The following is a 17,500-nucleotide window of genomic DNA, read 5'->3' as shown; positions in this document are numbered from 1 at the left end:
CGTACACAAACACATGCACTTATGATGACAATACAGCTTAGAATGTGAGTACTTCAAAGACCCCCCTGTTCCAGTCAAAGTGTTCTGGGACGTTTAATAGAGGAGAGAGGTGGGGAAGGAGAAGAGGGAGAGCTGCCAGAGGTCATGGGTAGGCGAGCCTGAACAAGGTGCTCTCTCTCTCTCTCTCTCTCTCTCTCTCTCTCGCTCTTTCTCTCATTCTGCTCTCTCTCCTAGTCTCTCTCTGGGGCTAAGTTGGGTCAAAGAGGCCTAAAGCATACCGAAGAGGGGCTGGGATGGACCCACAGAATCCTAGCCCTCATCACTAACATGTGTTAGGTCTTGGGCTGAACTCAGAGTTTTTGTGGAGCTCCATACCAAAGCTGGGCTGTGGCTGGACTTGGGTTGGACCAGGGTCGGGTTCAAAGAATCTCAACACCACATGCCCTATCAGGGTTTTGGCTGCTATAATGTAGATGCTGTGATAGCAGCAGCAGCAGTGTACGGCCAATTGACAACAATGCACAAGCAAAGCTTAATTCCACTCAATGACTCTAGCGCTTTAGCTAGAAACAAACAAACAAACACTTGAGACTGGATGAAATGGGGGATAGACCAAGTTCCGGCATGCTGTGTGCAGTGGCGACGATCTCCGCTAGACCACGGTCTATTGGCCGAGAGTGGGCTGAGTTGGGCTTTAATTTGTTTCTATCGGCCAATCAGATACGCTCCGGTCAGCCAACAGCTAGCATGACCACCACGACCACGTCCAACACATAAAAACACATAAACATGCAAACAAACAAACAACAATTGTAGGCTGTTTCCACGGCGCCACAGAACTTAGGACTAATGGCGATCTAGGTTTAAAGTGATGTTTATAATGTGAGTGGGTTGCACTGTGAAGATGTGAAGAAATATAGCCATGTCTAGCTATTCCCCATCTCATTCTTCCCTTCCCTTTTACATTGGAGTCAATAAGCAGATGCTTAACGGAGCAATTCATCGGCTCAGGGATTTTTATTTCTTTATTTTATAAAACATTTTTTTACCTTCATTTAACTAGGCAAGCCAGTTAAGAACAAACTCTTATTTACAATGACAGCCTACCACCGGCCAAACCCGGATGATGCTGGGCCAATTGTGCGCCGCCCTATGGGATACAGCCTGTCGATTTCAACCAGTGACCTTACGGTTACCGGCCTAGCGCCCTTAACGGCTAGGCTACCTGCTGCACACATTTGTGATGTATAATGGTAATGAGTGGGCAAGAGGGATGACAAAGGAATGGAGGAATGAAGTGATGGATGGATGTCACTGAAAATGGAACATACAATTGACCCAAACAAAAATGGTGTCTTTTAAAGCCAAAATGTCCAATGGTGATGCTAGCCTAGCACCTAGCCTCCAGCTAGCATAGCGCCTAGCGCCTAGCGTCTAGCTAGCCTGGCACCTAGCATCTAGCTAGACGAGCACCTAGCCTCTAGCTAGACGAGCACCTAGCCTCTAGCCTAGCGCTGCTACTCACTCAACTAGACAGGGCCACCCTGGCATTATATTTCAAGAGGACCCTTACTCCCCATGAGAAGTACAGAACCTAGCCAGCACAGGTGCCTAGCCCCAGGTGAAACACATAACCCAGCCAGAAGACAGAGACAGAAGCTGCAGAGAAAAGCTATGGGACAAAAGAAGTGTAACTATAGTCATGGGGACCCTGTGGACATGGGGGTGGGAGTTGAGGGTCGAGGGGGTGGGAGAGAGGTTGACCTGATCAGGAATCATTCCAGGCACTGTAGTTATAACCTATACCATCCAATCATCAACAAGAACTAGCCTCGCCCCCAGACAGTCCTTTACAAGAGAATACAGTATGACAACGCAAGTCTATCAAGAGCCCTATGTAATGAGGATGGCCCCTAGCTTACTGTACTGTATCACCGAAGACTCCTGAAATAGCTGATAATAGGGATAATACGAGCATAGATAATAATCAAATATAATGTGATCCAGCTGAGAGACATGTGACAGTACTGCTACGTAGCCGGCTAACAGCATCGATCCCAGCAAACAGTGAATGTTCCTACAACGTCAGGTAACATTCCAGTGATATCTGACATCAGGATTAGGAGCTATCGCACTGAGGCCGTCAGTTCTCCTGAGGATACTGTGTTAGGAGCTTGTCGTCATTCTGTCCGGGGATTCTGTTCTTGTCTGGAGTGATAACACGACATGTCTGCTGTGTCCCGGGCTGTCTCTATCTCTGACTCATCGGTCACCGGGTAGACTGACTTCAGCCCCACAGGGACAGTGGCCGGCAGCAGTACTAAAGGGTACAGGACATACAGACAGCAGAACGTAGCCATCTTCATTTGGGCAAGGAGACAGCACAGGACATCACAAACAGGGACTTGGCCCCGACTCAACCCTCAGATACTGGGAGCAAAACACAACCATTTGCATGAACTCAGAGAGAGAGAAGGGAGGGAAGGGGAGAGAGGGAAAGAGAGAGGGAAAGAGAGAGGGAAAGAGAGAGAGGGAAAGAGAGAGGGAAAGAGAGAGGGAAAGAGAGGGGGGGGGATATTTAGAACGGAGAAGATTTTTCTATAATGCTCATGAGATTAGCTAAATAGATCAATGGGGAAGCAGGAAGGGGTAGTAGGTGAGACAATTGTTGAACCAGTTTCAAATGTTCCAGACACACAGCATCTCCCAGAGCCTACAGTATGTCTCCAATTTCAGCAGGGAGGGGTGGGCCTGAGCTAAATGGAGTGAGGAGAGGAAAGACAGGGAGAGATAAGGAGAGACGAAGGTAGACGGTATGTGATGAGAGGCAGACAGGGTAAGAGGGTGGGGCATGGGGAGTGATGGAGGGTGTGGACCCATGGGTAGAAAGATGGCATGTCAACTTTACATGCCCCAAAGGCTGCTGGGACAGGGAGGAATTTTCTGAGACTACTGGTGGCAGTGGTACATGTCCCATGTGGCTAACGGCTGTGTGGTAAAGGGAGTGAGGGAGGAGAGATGGAGAGAGAGACGGAGAGAGAGACGGAGAGAAGGGACTCAACCAAGAAATATATTTTTTTAAATACAGCCAGAGAGATTAATGACTGATTAATCACAAATAATTATGCACACACACCTTTTTCTGAGGCTGTAATTACCTTGTCTCAAGTCTGATAACCTGCAATTAGTCCTATTATATACACCTCTAATTCGTTCCATTTATTTATCGCTCTTTCCCTCCCTCTCTCTCGCAGCATGCTAGATGTGTCTGCTATAGCTCAGCTCTCATCATTAACGCCAATTAACACATCCTCTGTCAGCTACACGGCTACACTCTTCCCCCCCTCTCTCTCTCTCTCTCTCTTCTCTCTCTCCCTCTATTCTGTCTCTCTCTCTTTATTTCTCTCTCTCTCTCTTCTCTCTCTGTCTCTCTCTCTCTCTCTCTCAATTCAATTTCAATTTCAATCTAAGGGCTTTATTGGCATGGGAAACATACAGTGCATTGCGAAAGTATTCGGCCCCCTTGAACTTTGCGACCTTTTGCCACATTTCAGGCTTCAAACATAAAGATATAAAACTGTATTTTTTTGTGAAGAATCAACAACAAGTGGGACACAATCATGAAGTGGAACGACATTTATTGGATATTTCAAACTTTTTTAACAAATCAAAAACTGAAAAATTGGGCGTGCAAAATTATTCAGCCCCCTTAAGTTAATACCTTGTAGCGCCACCTTTTGCTGCGATTACAGCTGTAAGTCGCTTGGGGTATGTCTCTATCAGTTTTGCACATCGAGAGACTGAAATTTTTTCCCATTCCTCCTTGCAAAACAGCTCGAGCTCAGTGAGGTTGGATGGAGAGCATTTGTGAACAGCAGTTTTCAGTTCTTTCCACAGATTCTCAATTGGATTCAGGTCTGGACTTTGACTTGGCCATTCTAACACCTGGATATGTTTATTTTTGAACCATTCCATTGTAGATTTTGCTTTATGTTCTGGATCATTGTCTTGTTGGAAGACAAATCTCCGTCCCAGTCTCAGGTCTTTTGCAGACTCCATCAGGTTTTCTTCCAGAATGGTCCTGTATTTGGCTCCATCCATCTTCCCATCAATTTGAACCATCTTCCCTGTCCTTGCTGAAGAAAAGCAGGCCCAAACCATGATGCTGCCACCACCATGTTTGACAGTGGGGATGGTGTGTTCAGCTGTGTTGCTTTTACGCCAAACATAACGTTTTGCATTGTTGCCAAAAAGTTCAATTTTGGTTTCATCTGACCAGAGCACCTTCTTCCACATGTTTGGTGTGTCTCCCAGGTGGCTTGTGGCAAACTTTAAACTACACTTTTTATGGATATCTTTAAGAAATGGCTTTCTTCTTGCCACTCTTCCATAAAGGCCAGATTTGTGCAATATACGACTGATTGTTGCCCTATGGACAGAGTCTCCCACCTCAGCTGTAGATCTCTGCAGTTCATCCAGAGTGATCATGGGCCTCTTGGCTGCATCTCTGATCAGTCTTCTCCTTGTATGAGCTGAAAGTTTAGAGGGACGGCCAGGTCTTGGTAGATTTGCAGTGGTCTGATACTCCTTCCATTTCAATATTATCGCTTGCACAGTGCTCCTTGGGATGTTTAAAGCTTGGGAAATATTTTTGTATCCAAATCCGGCTTTAAACTTCTTCACAACAGTATCTCGGACCTGCCTGGTGTGTTGCTTGTTCTTCATGATGCTCTCTGCGCTTTTAACGGACCTCTGACACTATCGCAGTGCAGGTGCATTTATGCGGAGACTTGATTACACACAGGTGGATTGTATTTATCATCATTAGTCATTTAGGTCAACATTGGATCATTCAGAGATCCTCACTGAACTTCTGGGGAGAGTTTGATGCACTGAAAGTAAAGGGGCTGAATAATTTTGCACGCCCAATTTTTCAGTTTTTGATTTGTTAAAAAAGTTTGAAATATCAAATAAATGTCGTTCCACTTCATGATTGTGTCCCACTTGTTGTTGATTAATCACAAAAAATACAGTTTTATATCTTTATGTTTGAAGCCTGAAATGTGGTAAAAGGTCGCAAAGTTCAAGGGGGCCGGATACTTCCGCAAGGCACTGTATGTTAACAGTGCCAAAGCAAGTGAAGTAGACAATAAACAAAAGTGAAATAAACAAAAATGAACAGTAAACATTACACTCAAAGACGATCCAAAAGAATAAAGACATTTCAAATGTCATATTATGTTTATATGCAGTGTTGTAATGATGTGCAAATAGTTTAAGTACAAAAAGGAAAATAAATCAACATAAATATGGGTTGTATTTACAATAGTGTTTGTTCTTCACTGGTTGACCTTTTCTTGTGGCAACAGGTCACAAATCTTGATGCTGTGACGGCAAACGGTGGTATTTCACCCAGTAGAACAACATTTATTTATTTTTTATTCTTTGTGGATCTGTGTAATCTGAGGGAAATATGTGTCTCTAATATGGTCATACATTTGGCAGGAGGTTAGGAAGTGCAGCTCAGTTTCCATCTCATTTTGTGGGCAGTGTGCACATAGCCTGTCTTCTCTTGAGTGCCAGGTCTGCCTACGGCGGCATTTCTCAATAGCAAGGCTATGCTCATTGAGTCTGTACATAGTCAAAGCTTTCTTTAAGTTTGGGTCAGTCACAGTAGTCAGGTATTCTGCCACTGTGTACTCTCTGTTTAGGGCCAAATAGCATTCTTGTTTGCTCTGTTTTTTTGTTAATTCTTTCCAATGTGTCCAGTAATTATCTTTTGTTTTCTCATGATTTGGTTGTGTCTAATTGTGTTGCTGTCCTCGGGCTCTTTGGGGTCTGTTTGTGTTTCTGAACAGAGCCCCAGGACCAGGTTCATCTCTCTGTAGGTGATGGCTTTGTTATGGAAGGCTTGGAAATCGCTTCCTTTTAGGTGGTTGTTGAATTTAACGGTTATTTTCTAGTTTTTGATCATTAGTGGGTATCAGCCTAATTCTCCTCTCCTCTGCATGTTTTACGTTATACACAGAGGATATTCTTTGCAGAATTCTGCATGCAGAGTCTCAATTTTTTGTTTATCCCATTTTGTGAATTCTTGGTTGGTGAGAGGACCCCAGACCTCACAACCATAAAGGGCAATGGGCTCTATAACTGATTCAAGTATTTTTTGCTAGATCCTAATTGGTATGTCGAATTTTATGTTCCTTTTGATGGCACAGAAGGCCATTGTTGCCTTGTCTCTCAGCTCGTTCACAGCTTTGTGGAAGTTACCTGTGGCGCTGATGTTTAGGCCGAGGTACATTACCGTTGAAAAGTTTGGGGTCACTTGTTGAAATGTCCTTGTTGTTGAAAGAAAAGCACATTTTTTTGTCCATTAAAATAACATCAAATTGATCAGAAATACAGTGTAGACTTTTTTAATATACCGGGCGGCAGCGTAGCCTAGTGGTTAGAGTGTTGGACTAGTAACCGAAACGTTACAAGATCTAAATCCCCCAGCTAACAAGGTACACATCTTTTGTTCTGCCCCTGAACAAGGCAGTTAACCCACTGTTCCTAGGCTGTCATTGAAAATGAGAATTTGTTCTTAACTGACTTGCCTGGTTAAATAAAGGTTTAAAAATAAAAGGGGAAATGGCTGTTGTAGCTGGAAATGGCAGATTTTTTTTAATGGAATATCTACATAGGCATATATAGGGCCATTATCAGCAACCATCACTCCTGTGTTCCAATGGCAAGTTGTGTTAGCTAATCCAAGTTCATCATTTTAAAAGGGTCATTGATCATTAGAAAACCCTTTTGCAATTATATTAGCACAGCTGAAAACTGTGGTTCTGATTAAAGAAGCAATAAAACTGGCCTTCTTTAGACTAGTTGAGTATCTGGAGCATTAGCATTTGTGGGTTTGATTACAGGCTCAAAATGGCCAGAAACAAAGAACTTTCTTCTGAAACTCGTCAGCCTATTCTTGTTCTGAGAAAATAAGGCAAGAAATTGCCAAGAAATTGAAGATCTCATACAAGGCTGTGTACTACTCCCTTCACAGAACAGCGCAAACTGGCTCTAACCAGAATACAAAGAGGAGTGGGAGGCCCCGGTGCACAACTGAGCAAGAGGACAAGTACATTAGAGTGTCTAGTTTGAGAAACAGATGCTTCACAAATCCTCAACCGGCAGCTTCATTAAATAGTACCCGCAAAACACCAGTCTCAATGTCAACAATGAAGAGGCGACTCCAGGATGCTGGCCTTCTAGGCAGAGTTGCAAAGAAAAAGCAGAATCTCAGACTGGCCAATAAAAATAAAGGATTAAGATGGGCAAAAGAACACAGACACTGGACAGGGGAACTCTGCCTAGAAGGTCAGCATCCTGGAGTCGCCTCTTCACTGTTGACGTTGAGACTGGTGTTTTCTGGGTACTATTTAACGAAGCTGCCAGTTGATCAATTAGCCTTTTAAAATTATAAACTTGGATTAGCTAACACAATATGCCATTGGAACACAAGAGTGATGGTAGCTGATAATGGGCCTCTGTACGCCTATGTAGATATTCCATAAAAAATCTGCCATTTCCAGCTACAATAGTCATTTACAACATTAACAATGTCTACACTGTATTTCTGATCAATTTTATGTTATTTTAATGGGCAAAAAAAAGTGATTTTCTTTAAAAAATAAGGACATTTCTAAGTGACCCCAAACTTTTGAACGGTAGTGTATGTACAGTTTTTTTGTGTGCTCTAGAGCAACAGTGTATAGATTCAATTTGTATTTGAGGTCCTGGGAACTGAACCAGCCGAGGTGAGTAAAACATTTAAACGTGTTAACCCTCGCAAGGCTGCAGGCCCAGACGGCATCCCCAGCCGCGCCCTCAGAGCATGCGCCGCCCCCAGGTGGTGAGGGTAGGTAACAACATCTCCACCCCGCTGATCCTCAACACTGGGGCCCCACAAGGGTGCGTTCTGAGCCCTCTCCTGTACTCCCTGTTCACCCACGACTGTGTGGCCACGCACGCCTCCAACTCAATCATCAAGTTTGTGGACGACACAACAGTGGTAGGCTTGATTACCAACAACGACGAGACGGCCTACAGGGAGGAGGTGAGGGCCCTCGGAGTGTGGTGTCAGGAAAATAACCTCACACTCAACGTCAACAAAACTAAGGAGATGAAACAGCAGAGGGAACACCCCCCTATCCACATCGATGGAACAGTAGTGGAGGGGGTAGTAAGTTTTAAGTTCCTCGGCGCACACAAACTGAATTGGTCCACCCACACAGACAGCATCGTGAAGAAGGCGCAGCAGCGCCTCTTCAACCTCAGGAGGCTGAAGAAATTCGGCTTGTCACCAAAAGCACTCACAAACTTCTACAGATGCACAATTGAGAGCCTCCTGTCGGGCTGTATCACCGCCTGGTACGGCAACTGCTGCGCCCAAAACCGTAAGGCTCTCCAGAGGGTAGTGAGGTCTGCACAACGCATCACCGGGGGCAAACTACCTGCCCTCCAGGACACCTACACCACCCGATGTCACAGGAAGGCCATAAAGATCATCAAGGACAACAACCACCCGAGCCACTGCCTGTTCACCCCGCTTTCATCCAGAAGGCGAGGTCAGTACAGGTGCATCAAAGCTGGGACCGAGAGACTGAAAAACAGCTTCTATCTCAAGGCCATCAGACTGTTAAACAGCCACCACTAACATTGAGTGGCTGCTGCCAACACACTGACTCAACTCCAGCCACTTTAATAATGGGAATTGATGTAAAATATATCACTAGCTACTTTAAACAATGCTACTTAATATAATGTTTACATACCCTACATTATTCATCTCATATGTCTACGTATATACTGTACTCTATATCCTCTACTGCATCTTTATGTAATACATGTATCACTAGCCACTTTAAACTATGCCACTTTGTTTACATACTCATCTCATATGTATATACTGTACTCGATACAATCTACTGCATCTTGCCTATGCCGTTCTGTACCATCACTCATTCATATATCTTTATGTACATATTTTTTTATCCCTTTACACTTGTGTGTTTAAGGTAGTAGTTTTGGAATTGTTAGTTAGATTACTCGTTGGTTATTACTGCACTGTCGGAACTAGAAGCACAAGCATTTCGCTACACTCGCATTAACATCTGCTAACCATGTGTATGTGACAAATAAGATTTGATTTGATTTGATTTTGATTTGAACCCTTTTTGGAACACCATTATTTTGGTCTTACTGAGATTCAGGGCCCAGGTCTGACATAATCTGTGCAAAAGATCTATGTGCTGCTGTAGGCCCTCCAGGCCCTCCTTGGTTGGGGACAGAAGCACCAGGTCATCAGCAAACAGTAGACATTTTACTTCAGATTCTAGTAGGGTGAGGCTGGGTGCTGCAGACTGTTCTAGTGCCCTCGCCAATTTGTTGATATATATGTTGAAGAGGGTGGGGCTTAACCTGCACCCCTGTTTCACCCCACAGCCCTGTGAAAATAAATGTGTGTGTTTTTTGCCAATTTTAACCACACACTTGTTGTTTGTGTACATGGATTTTAAAATGTTGTCTGTTTTTCCCCCAACACCACTTTCCACCAATTTGTATAGCAGACCCTCATGCCAAATTGAGTCAAAAGCTATCTTTAAATCAACAAAGCATGACAAGACTTTGACTTCGTTTTGGTTTGTTTGTTTGTCAATTAGGGTGTGCAGAGTGAATACGTGGTCTGTCGTACGGTAATTTGGTTTAAAGCCAATTTGACATTTGCGCAGTACATTGTTTTCACTGAGGAAATTAACGAGTCTGCTGTTAATGGTAATCCAGAGGATTTTCCCAAGGTTGCTGTTGAAGCATATCCCCTGGTAGTTATTGGTGTCAAATTTGTCGGCAATTTTGTGGATTGGGCTGATCAGTTCTTGGTTCCAAATATTGGGGAACATGCCAGAGCTAAGGATGATGTTAAAGAGTTTAAGTATAGCCAATTGGAATTTGTGGTCTGTATATTTTATAATTTCATTTAGGATACCATCAACACCACATGCCTTTTTGGGTTAGAGAATTTGTATTTTGTTCTGTAGTTCATTCAATGTAATTGGAGAATCCATTCTCTTTCTCTCTCAACACAAAGGAAGCTGCTCTGCAGGGAGCTGCTCTACAGCTGCACCATCGAGAGCATCCAGAGTGGTTGCATCACTGCCTGGTATGGCAACCGCTCGGCCTCCGACTGCAAGGAACTATAGAGTGTAGTGTGTACGGCCCAGTATATCACTGGGGACAAGCTTCCTGCCATCCAGGACCTCTAATCCAGGCGGTGTCAGAGGAAGGCCCTGAAAATTGTCAAAGACTCCAGCCACTCCAGTCATAGACTGTTTTCCCTGCTACCACACGGCAAGTTTTACAGGACCGCCAAGTCTAGGACCAAGAGGCTTCTAAACATCTTCTACCCCAAAGCCATAAGTCTACTGAACATCTAATAAAATTGCTACACAGACTACTTGCATTGACCCCCCCCCCCCCCCCACCCTCTCTTACGCTGCTGCTACTCTCTGTTATTATCTATGCATAAGTCACTTTAATAATTCTACCCACATGTACATATTACCTCAATTACCTCGATTAACCGTTGCCCCCGCAGATTGACTCTGTACCGGTACCCCCTGTATATAGCCTTGCTATTGTTATTTTACTGCTGCTCTTTAATGATTTGTTACTTTTATTTCAATTTTTTGGGGGGTATTTTTCTTAAAAATGCATTGTTGGTTAAGGGCTTGTAAGTAAGCATTTCACGGTAAGGTTGTATTTGGCGCATGTGACAAATAACATTTGATTTGATTTGAAAATGTTTCGTTTCACCACTACACCACTGCAAAAAAAAAAGTGTTCTTTGGCTGTACCCTTGTGGGTTCCATGTGGAATCCGCTGTAGAAAGGGTTCCACATGGAACCCAAAAGGATTCTTCAAAAGGTTCTCCTATGGGTACACCCGAAGAACTCGTTAAGGTTGGAGATGGCACCTTTTTTCTAAGAGTGCACTCCAGGCTAATGAACAAGTATCAATTAATCCAACACTCTCCACCACTGGAAAGAGCTAAATTAATTTGGTGTAAGTGACTTACTACTTGCAACAGGTTTGTAGGGTAAGAGGTGTGAGTGTTTGTGTGTGCGCACGCGTGTAATGTAGAGTACCTTATGATTGTGTAAACAAGCTTTATTTTCCTCTCTTGTACCACAGTGGGGAAATAGAAGCTAGTCTGGGGCTCCCGAGTGGCGCAGCAGTCTAAGGCACTGCATCTTAGTGCTAGCGGTGTCACTACAGACCCTGGTTTGATCCTGGGCTGTATCACAACCAGCCGTGATTGGGAGTCGCATATTGCAGCACACAATTGGCACAGCGTCTTCCGGGTTTGGTTGAAGTAGGCCGTCATTGTAAAATAAGATTTTTTTTCTTAACTGACTTGCCTAGTTAAATAAAGGTTTAAAAAAAAGTCTGCTCCCACACTGCCCCCCGGTGGTTATAACAGGGTAATACAGCCTCCTACTGGATACACATTGAAAGGCTAGAGTGATCGTCTCTTTCAAAAGCAACTGGCCTGTGAGGCTATGAGTATGGGGGAGAGTAACCAGGGACCCTAATGCCATAGAATTAAAATAACTTGAATTGGTTGTTCTATATATTCTATTTCTATTCCATAATGCCTTGACTGTGCTTTAAACTTATTCTAGGTTAAATGTCTGACTCATTGCCCAATGTGGTCTCATAAAAGGCTTGGAAAGGTCCCCTAGGGAGGAATGGGCTGTGTGTGTGTGTGTGTGTGTGTGTGCTGCCCCTGGCTTGCCTTACACCCCTCATCTATCATAGTAATGAGTGATGAGATGCCCTGGGGGTGACATGACAGAAACGGGGATCCTTTTATAGCTTGGGACAATGAAACCACACACACGCACACGTACACACGCACACGTACACACGCACACACACACACACACACACACACACACACACACACACACACACACACACACACACACACACACACACACACACACACACACACACACACACACACACACACACACACACAGTCATAAGGCTTTAGGAGGTAATACAAGTGTATTAGATGGTTGCTATTCTTCCTCTCTGTAATCCACCCATACAGACAGACAGACTGACAGACTGAGACTAGGGATAGACGGAAATCCTAACTTCTGTCCCATTATGACTCAACCACACTAATCAATCCATGCTGGGAGGGGCAGAGAAAGTGAGTTGGTCAACCCTGCTAGTGCCAGAGTGGGGGAGGGAGATGGAAGGAGAAAGATGGAGGTAGCGAGGGTAGGAGGGAGATAGGGGAGGGAGAGAGAGGAGAGGAGGTTCAGCCTCTGTTATGGTACAGTGTGGTTATTAGGGCTGGCTCCATCTCGCCTTGGCAATAGCTCACTCCGGTTAACTGTGGGTTACTGTTGACATTCACTCCACCTCAGCCCAGTACAGAGCAGAACAGAATAGCAGCCACGGAGACAGATTTCGGTTTCTCTCTTTCAATCATTTTCTTTCTCTCTCTCTATTAAACAGAAGAATGATTGCAGCACACAAACTCACAGCAGGTAGCACAAAAGAGAGAAAGAATAATCACACCCCCACCAGGTAACTCTAATGACTTTACACAGAGAAATGACAATAAAATAATGCACACACACACACACACACCCACACTCCCTGTTTGGTAGAGAAGCCTGATAACCTATCTCATTGCCTCTCCCCAAATGAGCCTGGGATCAAGAGGAGACTTTATTTGTCCCAAGCAGCAACAGCAGAGTCACTTCTTAAGTGGCTGAAATGTAGTCATGGCCAGCTTGTCAACATGATGGAATAAATCACTCTCTTGTTTAGAGGTTATAAGAGACAGAGGTAGAAGAAAACAATCATTGCAGTACAATCTTAGGAAAAAGGGGGTTTTCAGGTAGAGTGTTCTACCTGGAACCAAAAAGCGTTCTACAAAGGGTTCTCCTATGGGGGACAGCCGAAGAACCATTTTAGGTTCTTGATAGCACCGTTTTTCAGAGTATAGTGTCCTCATATTGGGGCGGCGGGTAGCCTAGTGGTTAGAGTGTTGGGCCAGTAACTGCCAGGTTGCTAGTTTGAATCCCCGAGCTGACATTTTAAAACATCTGTTGCTCTGCCCCTGAACAAGGCTGTTAACCCACTGTTCCTAGGCCGTCATTGTAAATACGAATTTGTTCTTAACTGACTTGCCTAGTTAAATAAAGGTTAAATCAAAATAAACACATATCCTGTCCCTCAAAGGTTGCACACTAAGTACACATGTACTGAGAGGACTAAAGGATTGTAACATCCCTAGACAGTATGGATCATTCCATCATACCTACTTTAAGAGCATAACTCACAGTGGTGAGAATGAAGTCAGTGTCAAGACACAGTAGGTTGAAGACTGTATGAAGCCTGGTGTAATTCTAGTACACTGATGCCCTCTGGTGGTGAGTAGATATAACACATGCATTGTGTCAATGTGCTGTAGCGCGTACCATTTGCTGGGTGTGGAAGTACATCAGAGGAGGCTGGTGGAGCTATAGGAGAACAGGCTCATTGTAATGTCTGGAACCACATGCTTGACCACATGTTTCCATTCCAGCCATTACAATGAGCTCATCCTCCTATAGCTCTTCCCACCAGCCTCCACTGATGTACATACTGGTCTGTGTTTCTGGGTCACAGGAGGCTGCTGAGGGGAAGAGCGAAAGGAATGGCATTACTGAAACGTGGTTAAGAAAGAGTGTTTTGAATACTGATGTTAACCTTTCTGACTATAACCGTTTTCGGCAAGACAGATCTTCCAGGTGAGGGAGTGGCAATCTTTACCAAGGATCACCTTCAGTGCTCGGTTGTCTCCACCAAGTCTGCCCCCAAACAATTTGATTTGCTGGTTTTAAGCATTAAACTTTCAAATAGCTCTTTGTTGGCTGTTGCTGGGTGCTATCGCCCTCCATCAGCACCAGCCTGTACCCTACCTGCCCTAAGCTCTCTCCTGGCCCCTTAGGTCACCTGCTAGGTGACCTAAACTGGGACAGGCTTAAACCACCAGACCAAGTCCTAAAGCAATGGGACTCCCTAAATCTTTCTCAGATTATCACCAATCCCACAAGGTAAGACTCCAAAGACACAGAAAAATCTTGATAGGTATCAGTCTGGTGTTTTCTGTAATGGCCTTAGTGATCACTGTTTTACAGCCTGTGTTAGTAATGGCTGCTCAGTGAAACGACCTGTCCTGAATTGTAATAGACGCTTGCTAAAAAACTTTAATGAGCAAGGGTTTCCTTCATGACCTGGCCTCTGTAAAAATGGCATAGAATCAGCTTGATCCCCTCTGTCGAAGACGCTTGGTCCTTCTTTTTGGATATTTTAAGCGGTATTGTTAACAAACACACCCCCATAAAGAAAATGAGAATTAAAAACAGGTTCAGCCCCTGGTTCGACCGTGATCTTGCAGAGTTACTCCACCTCAAGAATTGAATTTGGAAAAGGACTCGGCACACGCATACTCAAGCTGACTGGATATCGTTCAGGCAAATGAGAAATACAGTGCCTTGCGAAAGTATTCGGCCCCCTTGAACTTTGCGACCTTTTGCCACATTTCAGGCTTCAAACATAAAGATATAAAACTGTATTTTTTTGTGAAGAATCAACAACAAGTGGGACACAATCATGAAGTGGAACGACATTTATTGGATATTCCAAACTTTTTTAACAAATCAAAAACTGAAAAATTGGGCGTGCAAAATTATTCAGCCCCCTTAAGTTAATACTTTGTAGCGCCACCTTTTGCTGCGATTACAGCTGTAAGTCGCTTGGGGTATGTCTCTATCAGTTTTGCACATCGAGAGACTGAAATTTTTTCCCATTCCTCCTTGCAAAACAGCTCGAGCTCAGTGAGGTTGGATGGAGAGCATTTGTGAACAGCAGTTTTCAGTTCTTTCCACAGATTTTCGATTTTGGATTTAGGTCTGGACTTTGACTTGGCCATTCTAACACCTGGATATGTTTATTTTTGAACCATTCCATTGTAGATTTTGCTTTATGTTTTGGATCATTGTCTTGTTGGAAGACAAATCTCCGTCCCAGTCTCAGGTCTTTTGCAGACTCAATCAGGTTTTCTTCCAGAATGGTCCTGTATTTGGCTCCATCCATCTTCCCATCAATTTTAACCATCTTCCCTGTCCCTGCTGAAGAAAAGCAGGCCCAAACCATGATGCTGCCACCACCATGTTTGACAGTGGGGATGGTGTGTTCAGGGTGATGAGCTGTGTTGCTTTTACGCCAAACATAACGTTTTGCATTGTTGCCAAAAAGTTCAATTTTGGTTTCATCTGACCAGAGCACCTTCTTCCACATGTTTGGTGTGTCTCCCAGATGGCTTGTGGTAAACTTTAACCAACACTTTTTATGGATATCTTTAAGGAAATGGCTTTCTTCTTGCCACTCTTCCATAAAGGCCAGATTTGTGCAATATACGACTGATTGTTGTCCTATGGACAGAGTCTCCCACCTCAGCTGTAGATCTCCGCAGTTCATCCAGAGTGATCATGGGCCTCTTGGCTGCATCTCTGATCAGTCTTCTCCTTGTATGAGCTGAAAGTTTAGAGGGACGGCCAGGTCTTGGTAGATTTGCAGTGGTCTGATACTCCTTCCATTTCAATATTATCGCTTGCACAGTGCTCCTTGGGATGTTTAAAGCTTGGGAAATCTTTTTGTATCCAAATCCGGCTTTAAACTTCTTCACAACAGTATCTCGGACCTGCCTGGTGTGTTCCTTGTTCTTCATGATGCTCTCTGCGCTTTTAACGGACCTCTGAGACGATCACAGTGCAGGTGCATTTATACGGAGACTTGATTACACACAGGTGGATTGTATTTATCATCATTAGTCATTTAGGTAAACATTGGATCATTCAGAGATCCTCACTGAACTTCTGGAGAGAGTTTGCTGCACTGAAAGTAAAGGGGCTGAATAATTTCGCACGCCCAATTTTTCAGTTTTTGATTTGTTAAAAAAGTTTGGAATATCCAATAAATGTCGTTCCACTTCATGATTGTGTCCCACTTGTTGTTGATTCTTCACAAAAAAAATACAGTTTTATATCTTTATGTTTGAAGCCTGAAATGTGGCAAAAGGTCGCAAAGTTCAAGGGGGCCGAATACTTTCGCAAGGCACTGTAAGTATACCCAGGCTGTCTGGAAGGCCAAAGTTAGTTACTTTAAGGAGCAGTTCTCTCTCTGTGGGAATAACTCCAAGAATTTCTGTAAAACGGTTAAAGACCTGGAGAATAAACCCTGCTCTTCACAGCTGCCCATGTCCCTTAATGTTGATGATGAGGTTGTAACTGACAAGAAGCACATGGCTGAGCTCTTTAATCACCACTTAATTAAGTCAGGATTCCTTTTTGACTCAGCCATGCCTCCTTGCCCGTCCAACATTTCCTCATCTCCCACCCCTTCTAATGTGACTATCCTCAATGCTTCTCCCTCTTTTTCCCCTGCCCCGATACAAAGTTTCTCCCTGCAGGCGATCACTGAGACCGAGGTGCTAAAGGAGCTCCTTAAACTTGACCCCAAAAAAACATCTGGGTCAGATGGTTTAGACCCTTTCTTCTTTAAGATAGCTGCCCGTATCATCGCCAAGCCTATCTCCAAACGTTTTAACCTGTCTCTCCTCTCTGGGGAGGTTACCATTGCTTGGAAGGCAGCCACAGTTAGTCCTTTATTTAAAGGGGGAGATCAAGCTGATCCTAACTGTTTATCAAATGTGTTGGAAAAACTTGTCAATAATCAACTGACTGACTTTCTTGATGTCTATAGTATTCTCTCGGGTATGCAATCTGGTTTCCGCCCAGGTTATGGATGTGTCACTGCAACCTTAAAAGTACTCAATGATGTCACCATTGCCCTTGATTCTAAGCAATATTGTGCTACTATTTTTATTGACTGGGCCAACGCTTTTGATACGGTAGACCATTCCATTCTTGTGGGCCGGCTAAGGAGTATTGGCGTCTCTGAGGGGTCTTTGGCCTGGTTTGCTAACTACCTCTCTCAAAGAGTGCAATGTATAAAGTCTGAACATCTGCTGTCTCAGCCACTGCCTGTCACCAAGGGAGTACCCCAAGGATCAATCCTAGGCCCCACGCTCTTCTCAATTAACATCAGCAACATAGCTCAGGCAGTAGGAAGCTCTCTAATCCATTTATCTTCAGATGATACAGTCTTATACTCAACCCCAGAGTTTGTGTTCGACAACAAAGCTTTCTTAGTGTCCAACAAGCTTTCTCTACCCTTAACTGTGTTCTGAACACCTCCATATCAAAGGTCACATGGTGTGGTAGGAAGAATGCCTCTCTTCCCACAGGTGTTACTACTACCTCTTGAGTGTTTAGAGCTGGAGGTAGTCACCTCATACAAGTACTTGGGAGTATGACTAGACGGTACACTG

At 44.0% G+C, this 17,500-nt stretch overlaps 1 protein-coding gene across 4 annotated transcripts in view; it reads right to left on the bottom strand.

Moving 5' to 3' along the window:
• The window catches only part of LOC110530231 (glypican-5), a 218,286-nt gene that overhangs the window by 92,732 nt on the left and 108,054 nt on the right, over positions 1–17,500 (bottom strand). The window lies entirely within an intron of this gene.

Source organism: Oncorhynchus mykiss, chromosome 8, assembly GCF_057628025.1.
Source record: "Oncorhynchus mykiss isolate SJ-2025 chromosome 8, ASM5762802v1, whole genome shotgun sequence".
Classification (NCBI taxonomy): Eukaryota; Metazoa; Chordata; class Actinopteri; order Salmoniformes; family Salmonidae; genus Oncorhynchus; species Oncorhynchus mykiss.
The sequence above is the reverse complement of the archived record's forward strand: the minus strand, read 5'-3'. Positions and strand labels throughout refer to the sequence as shown.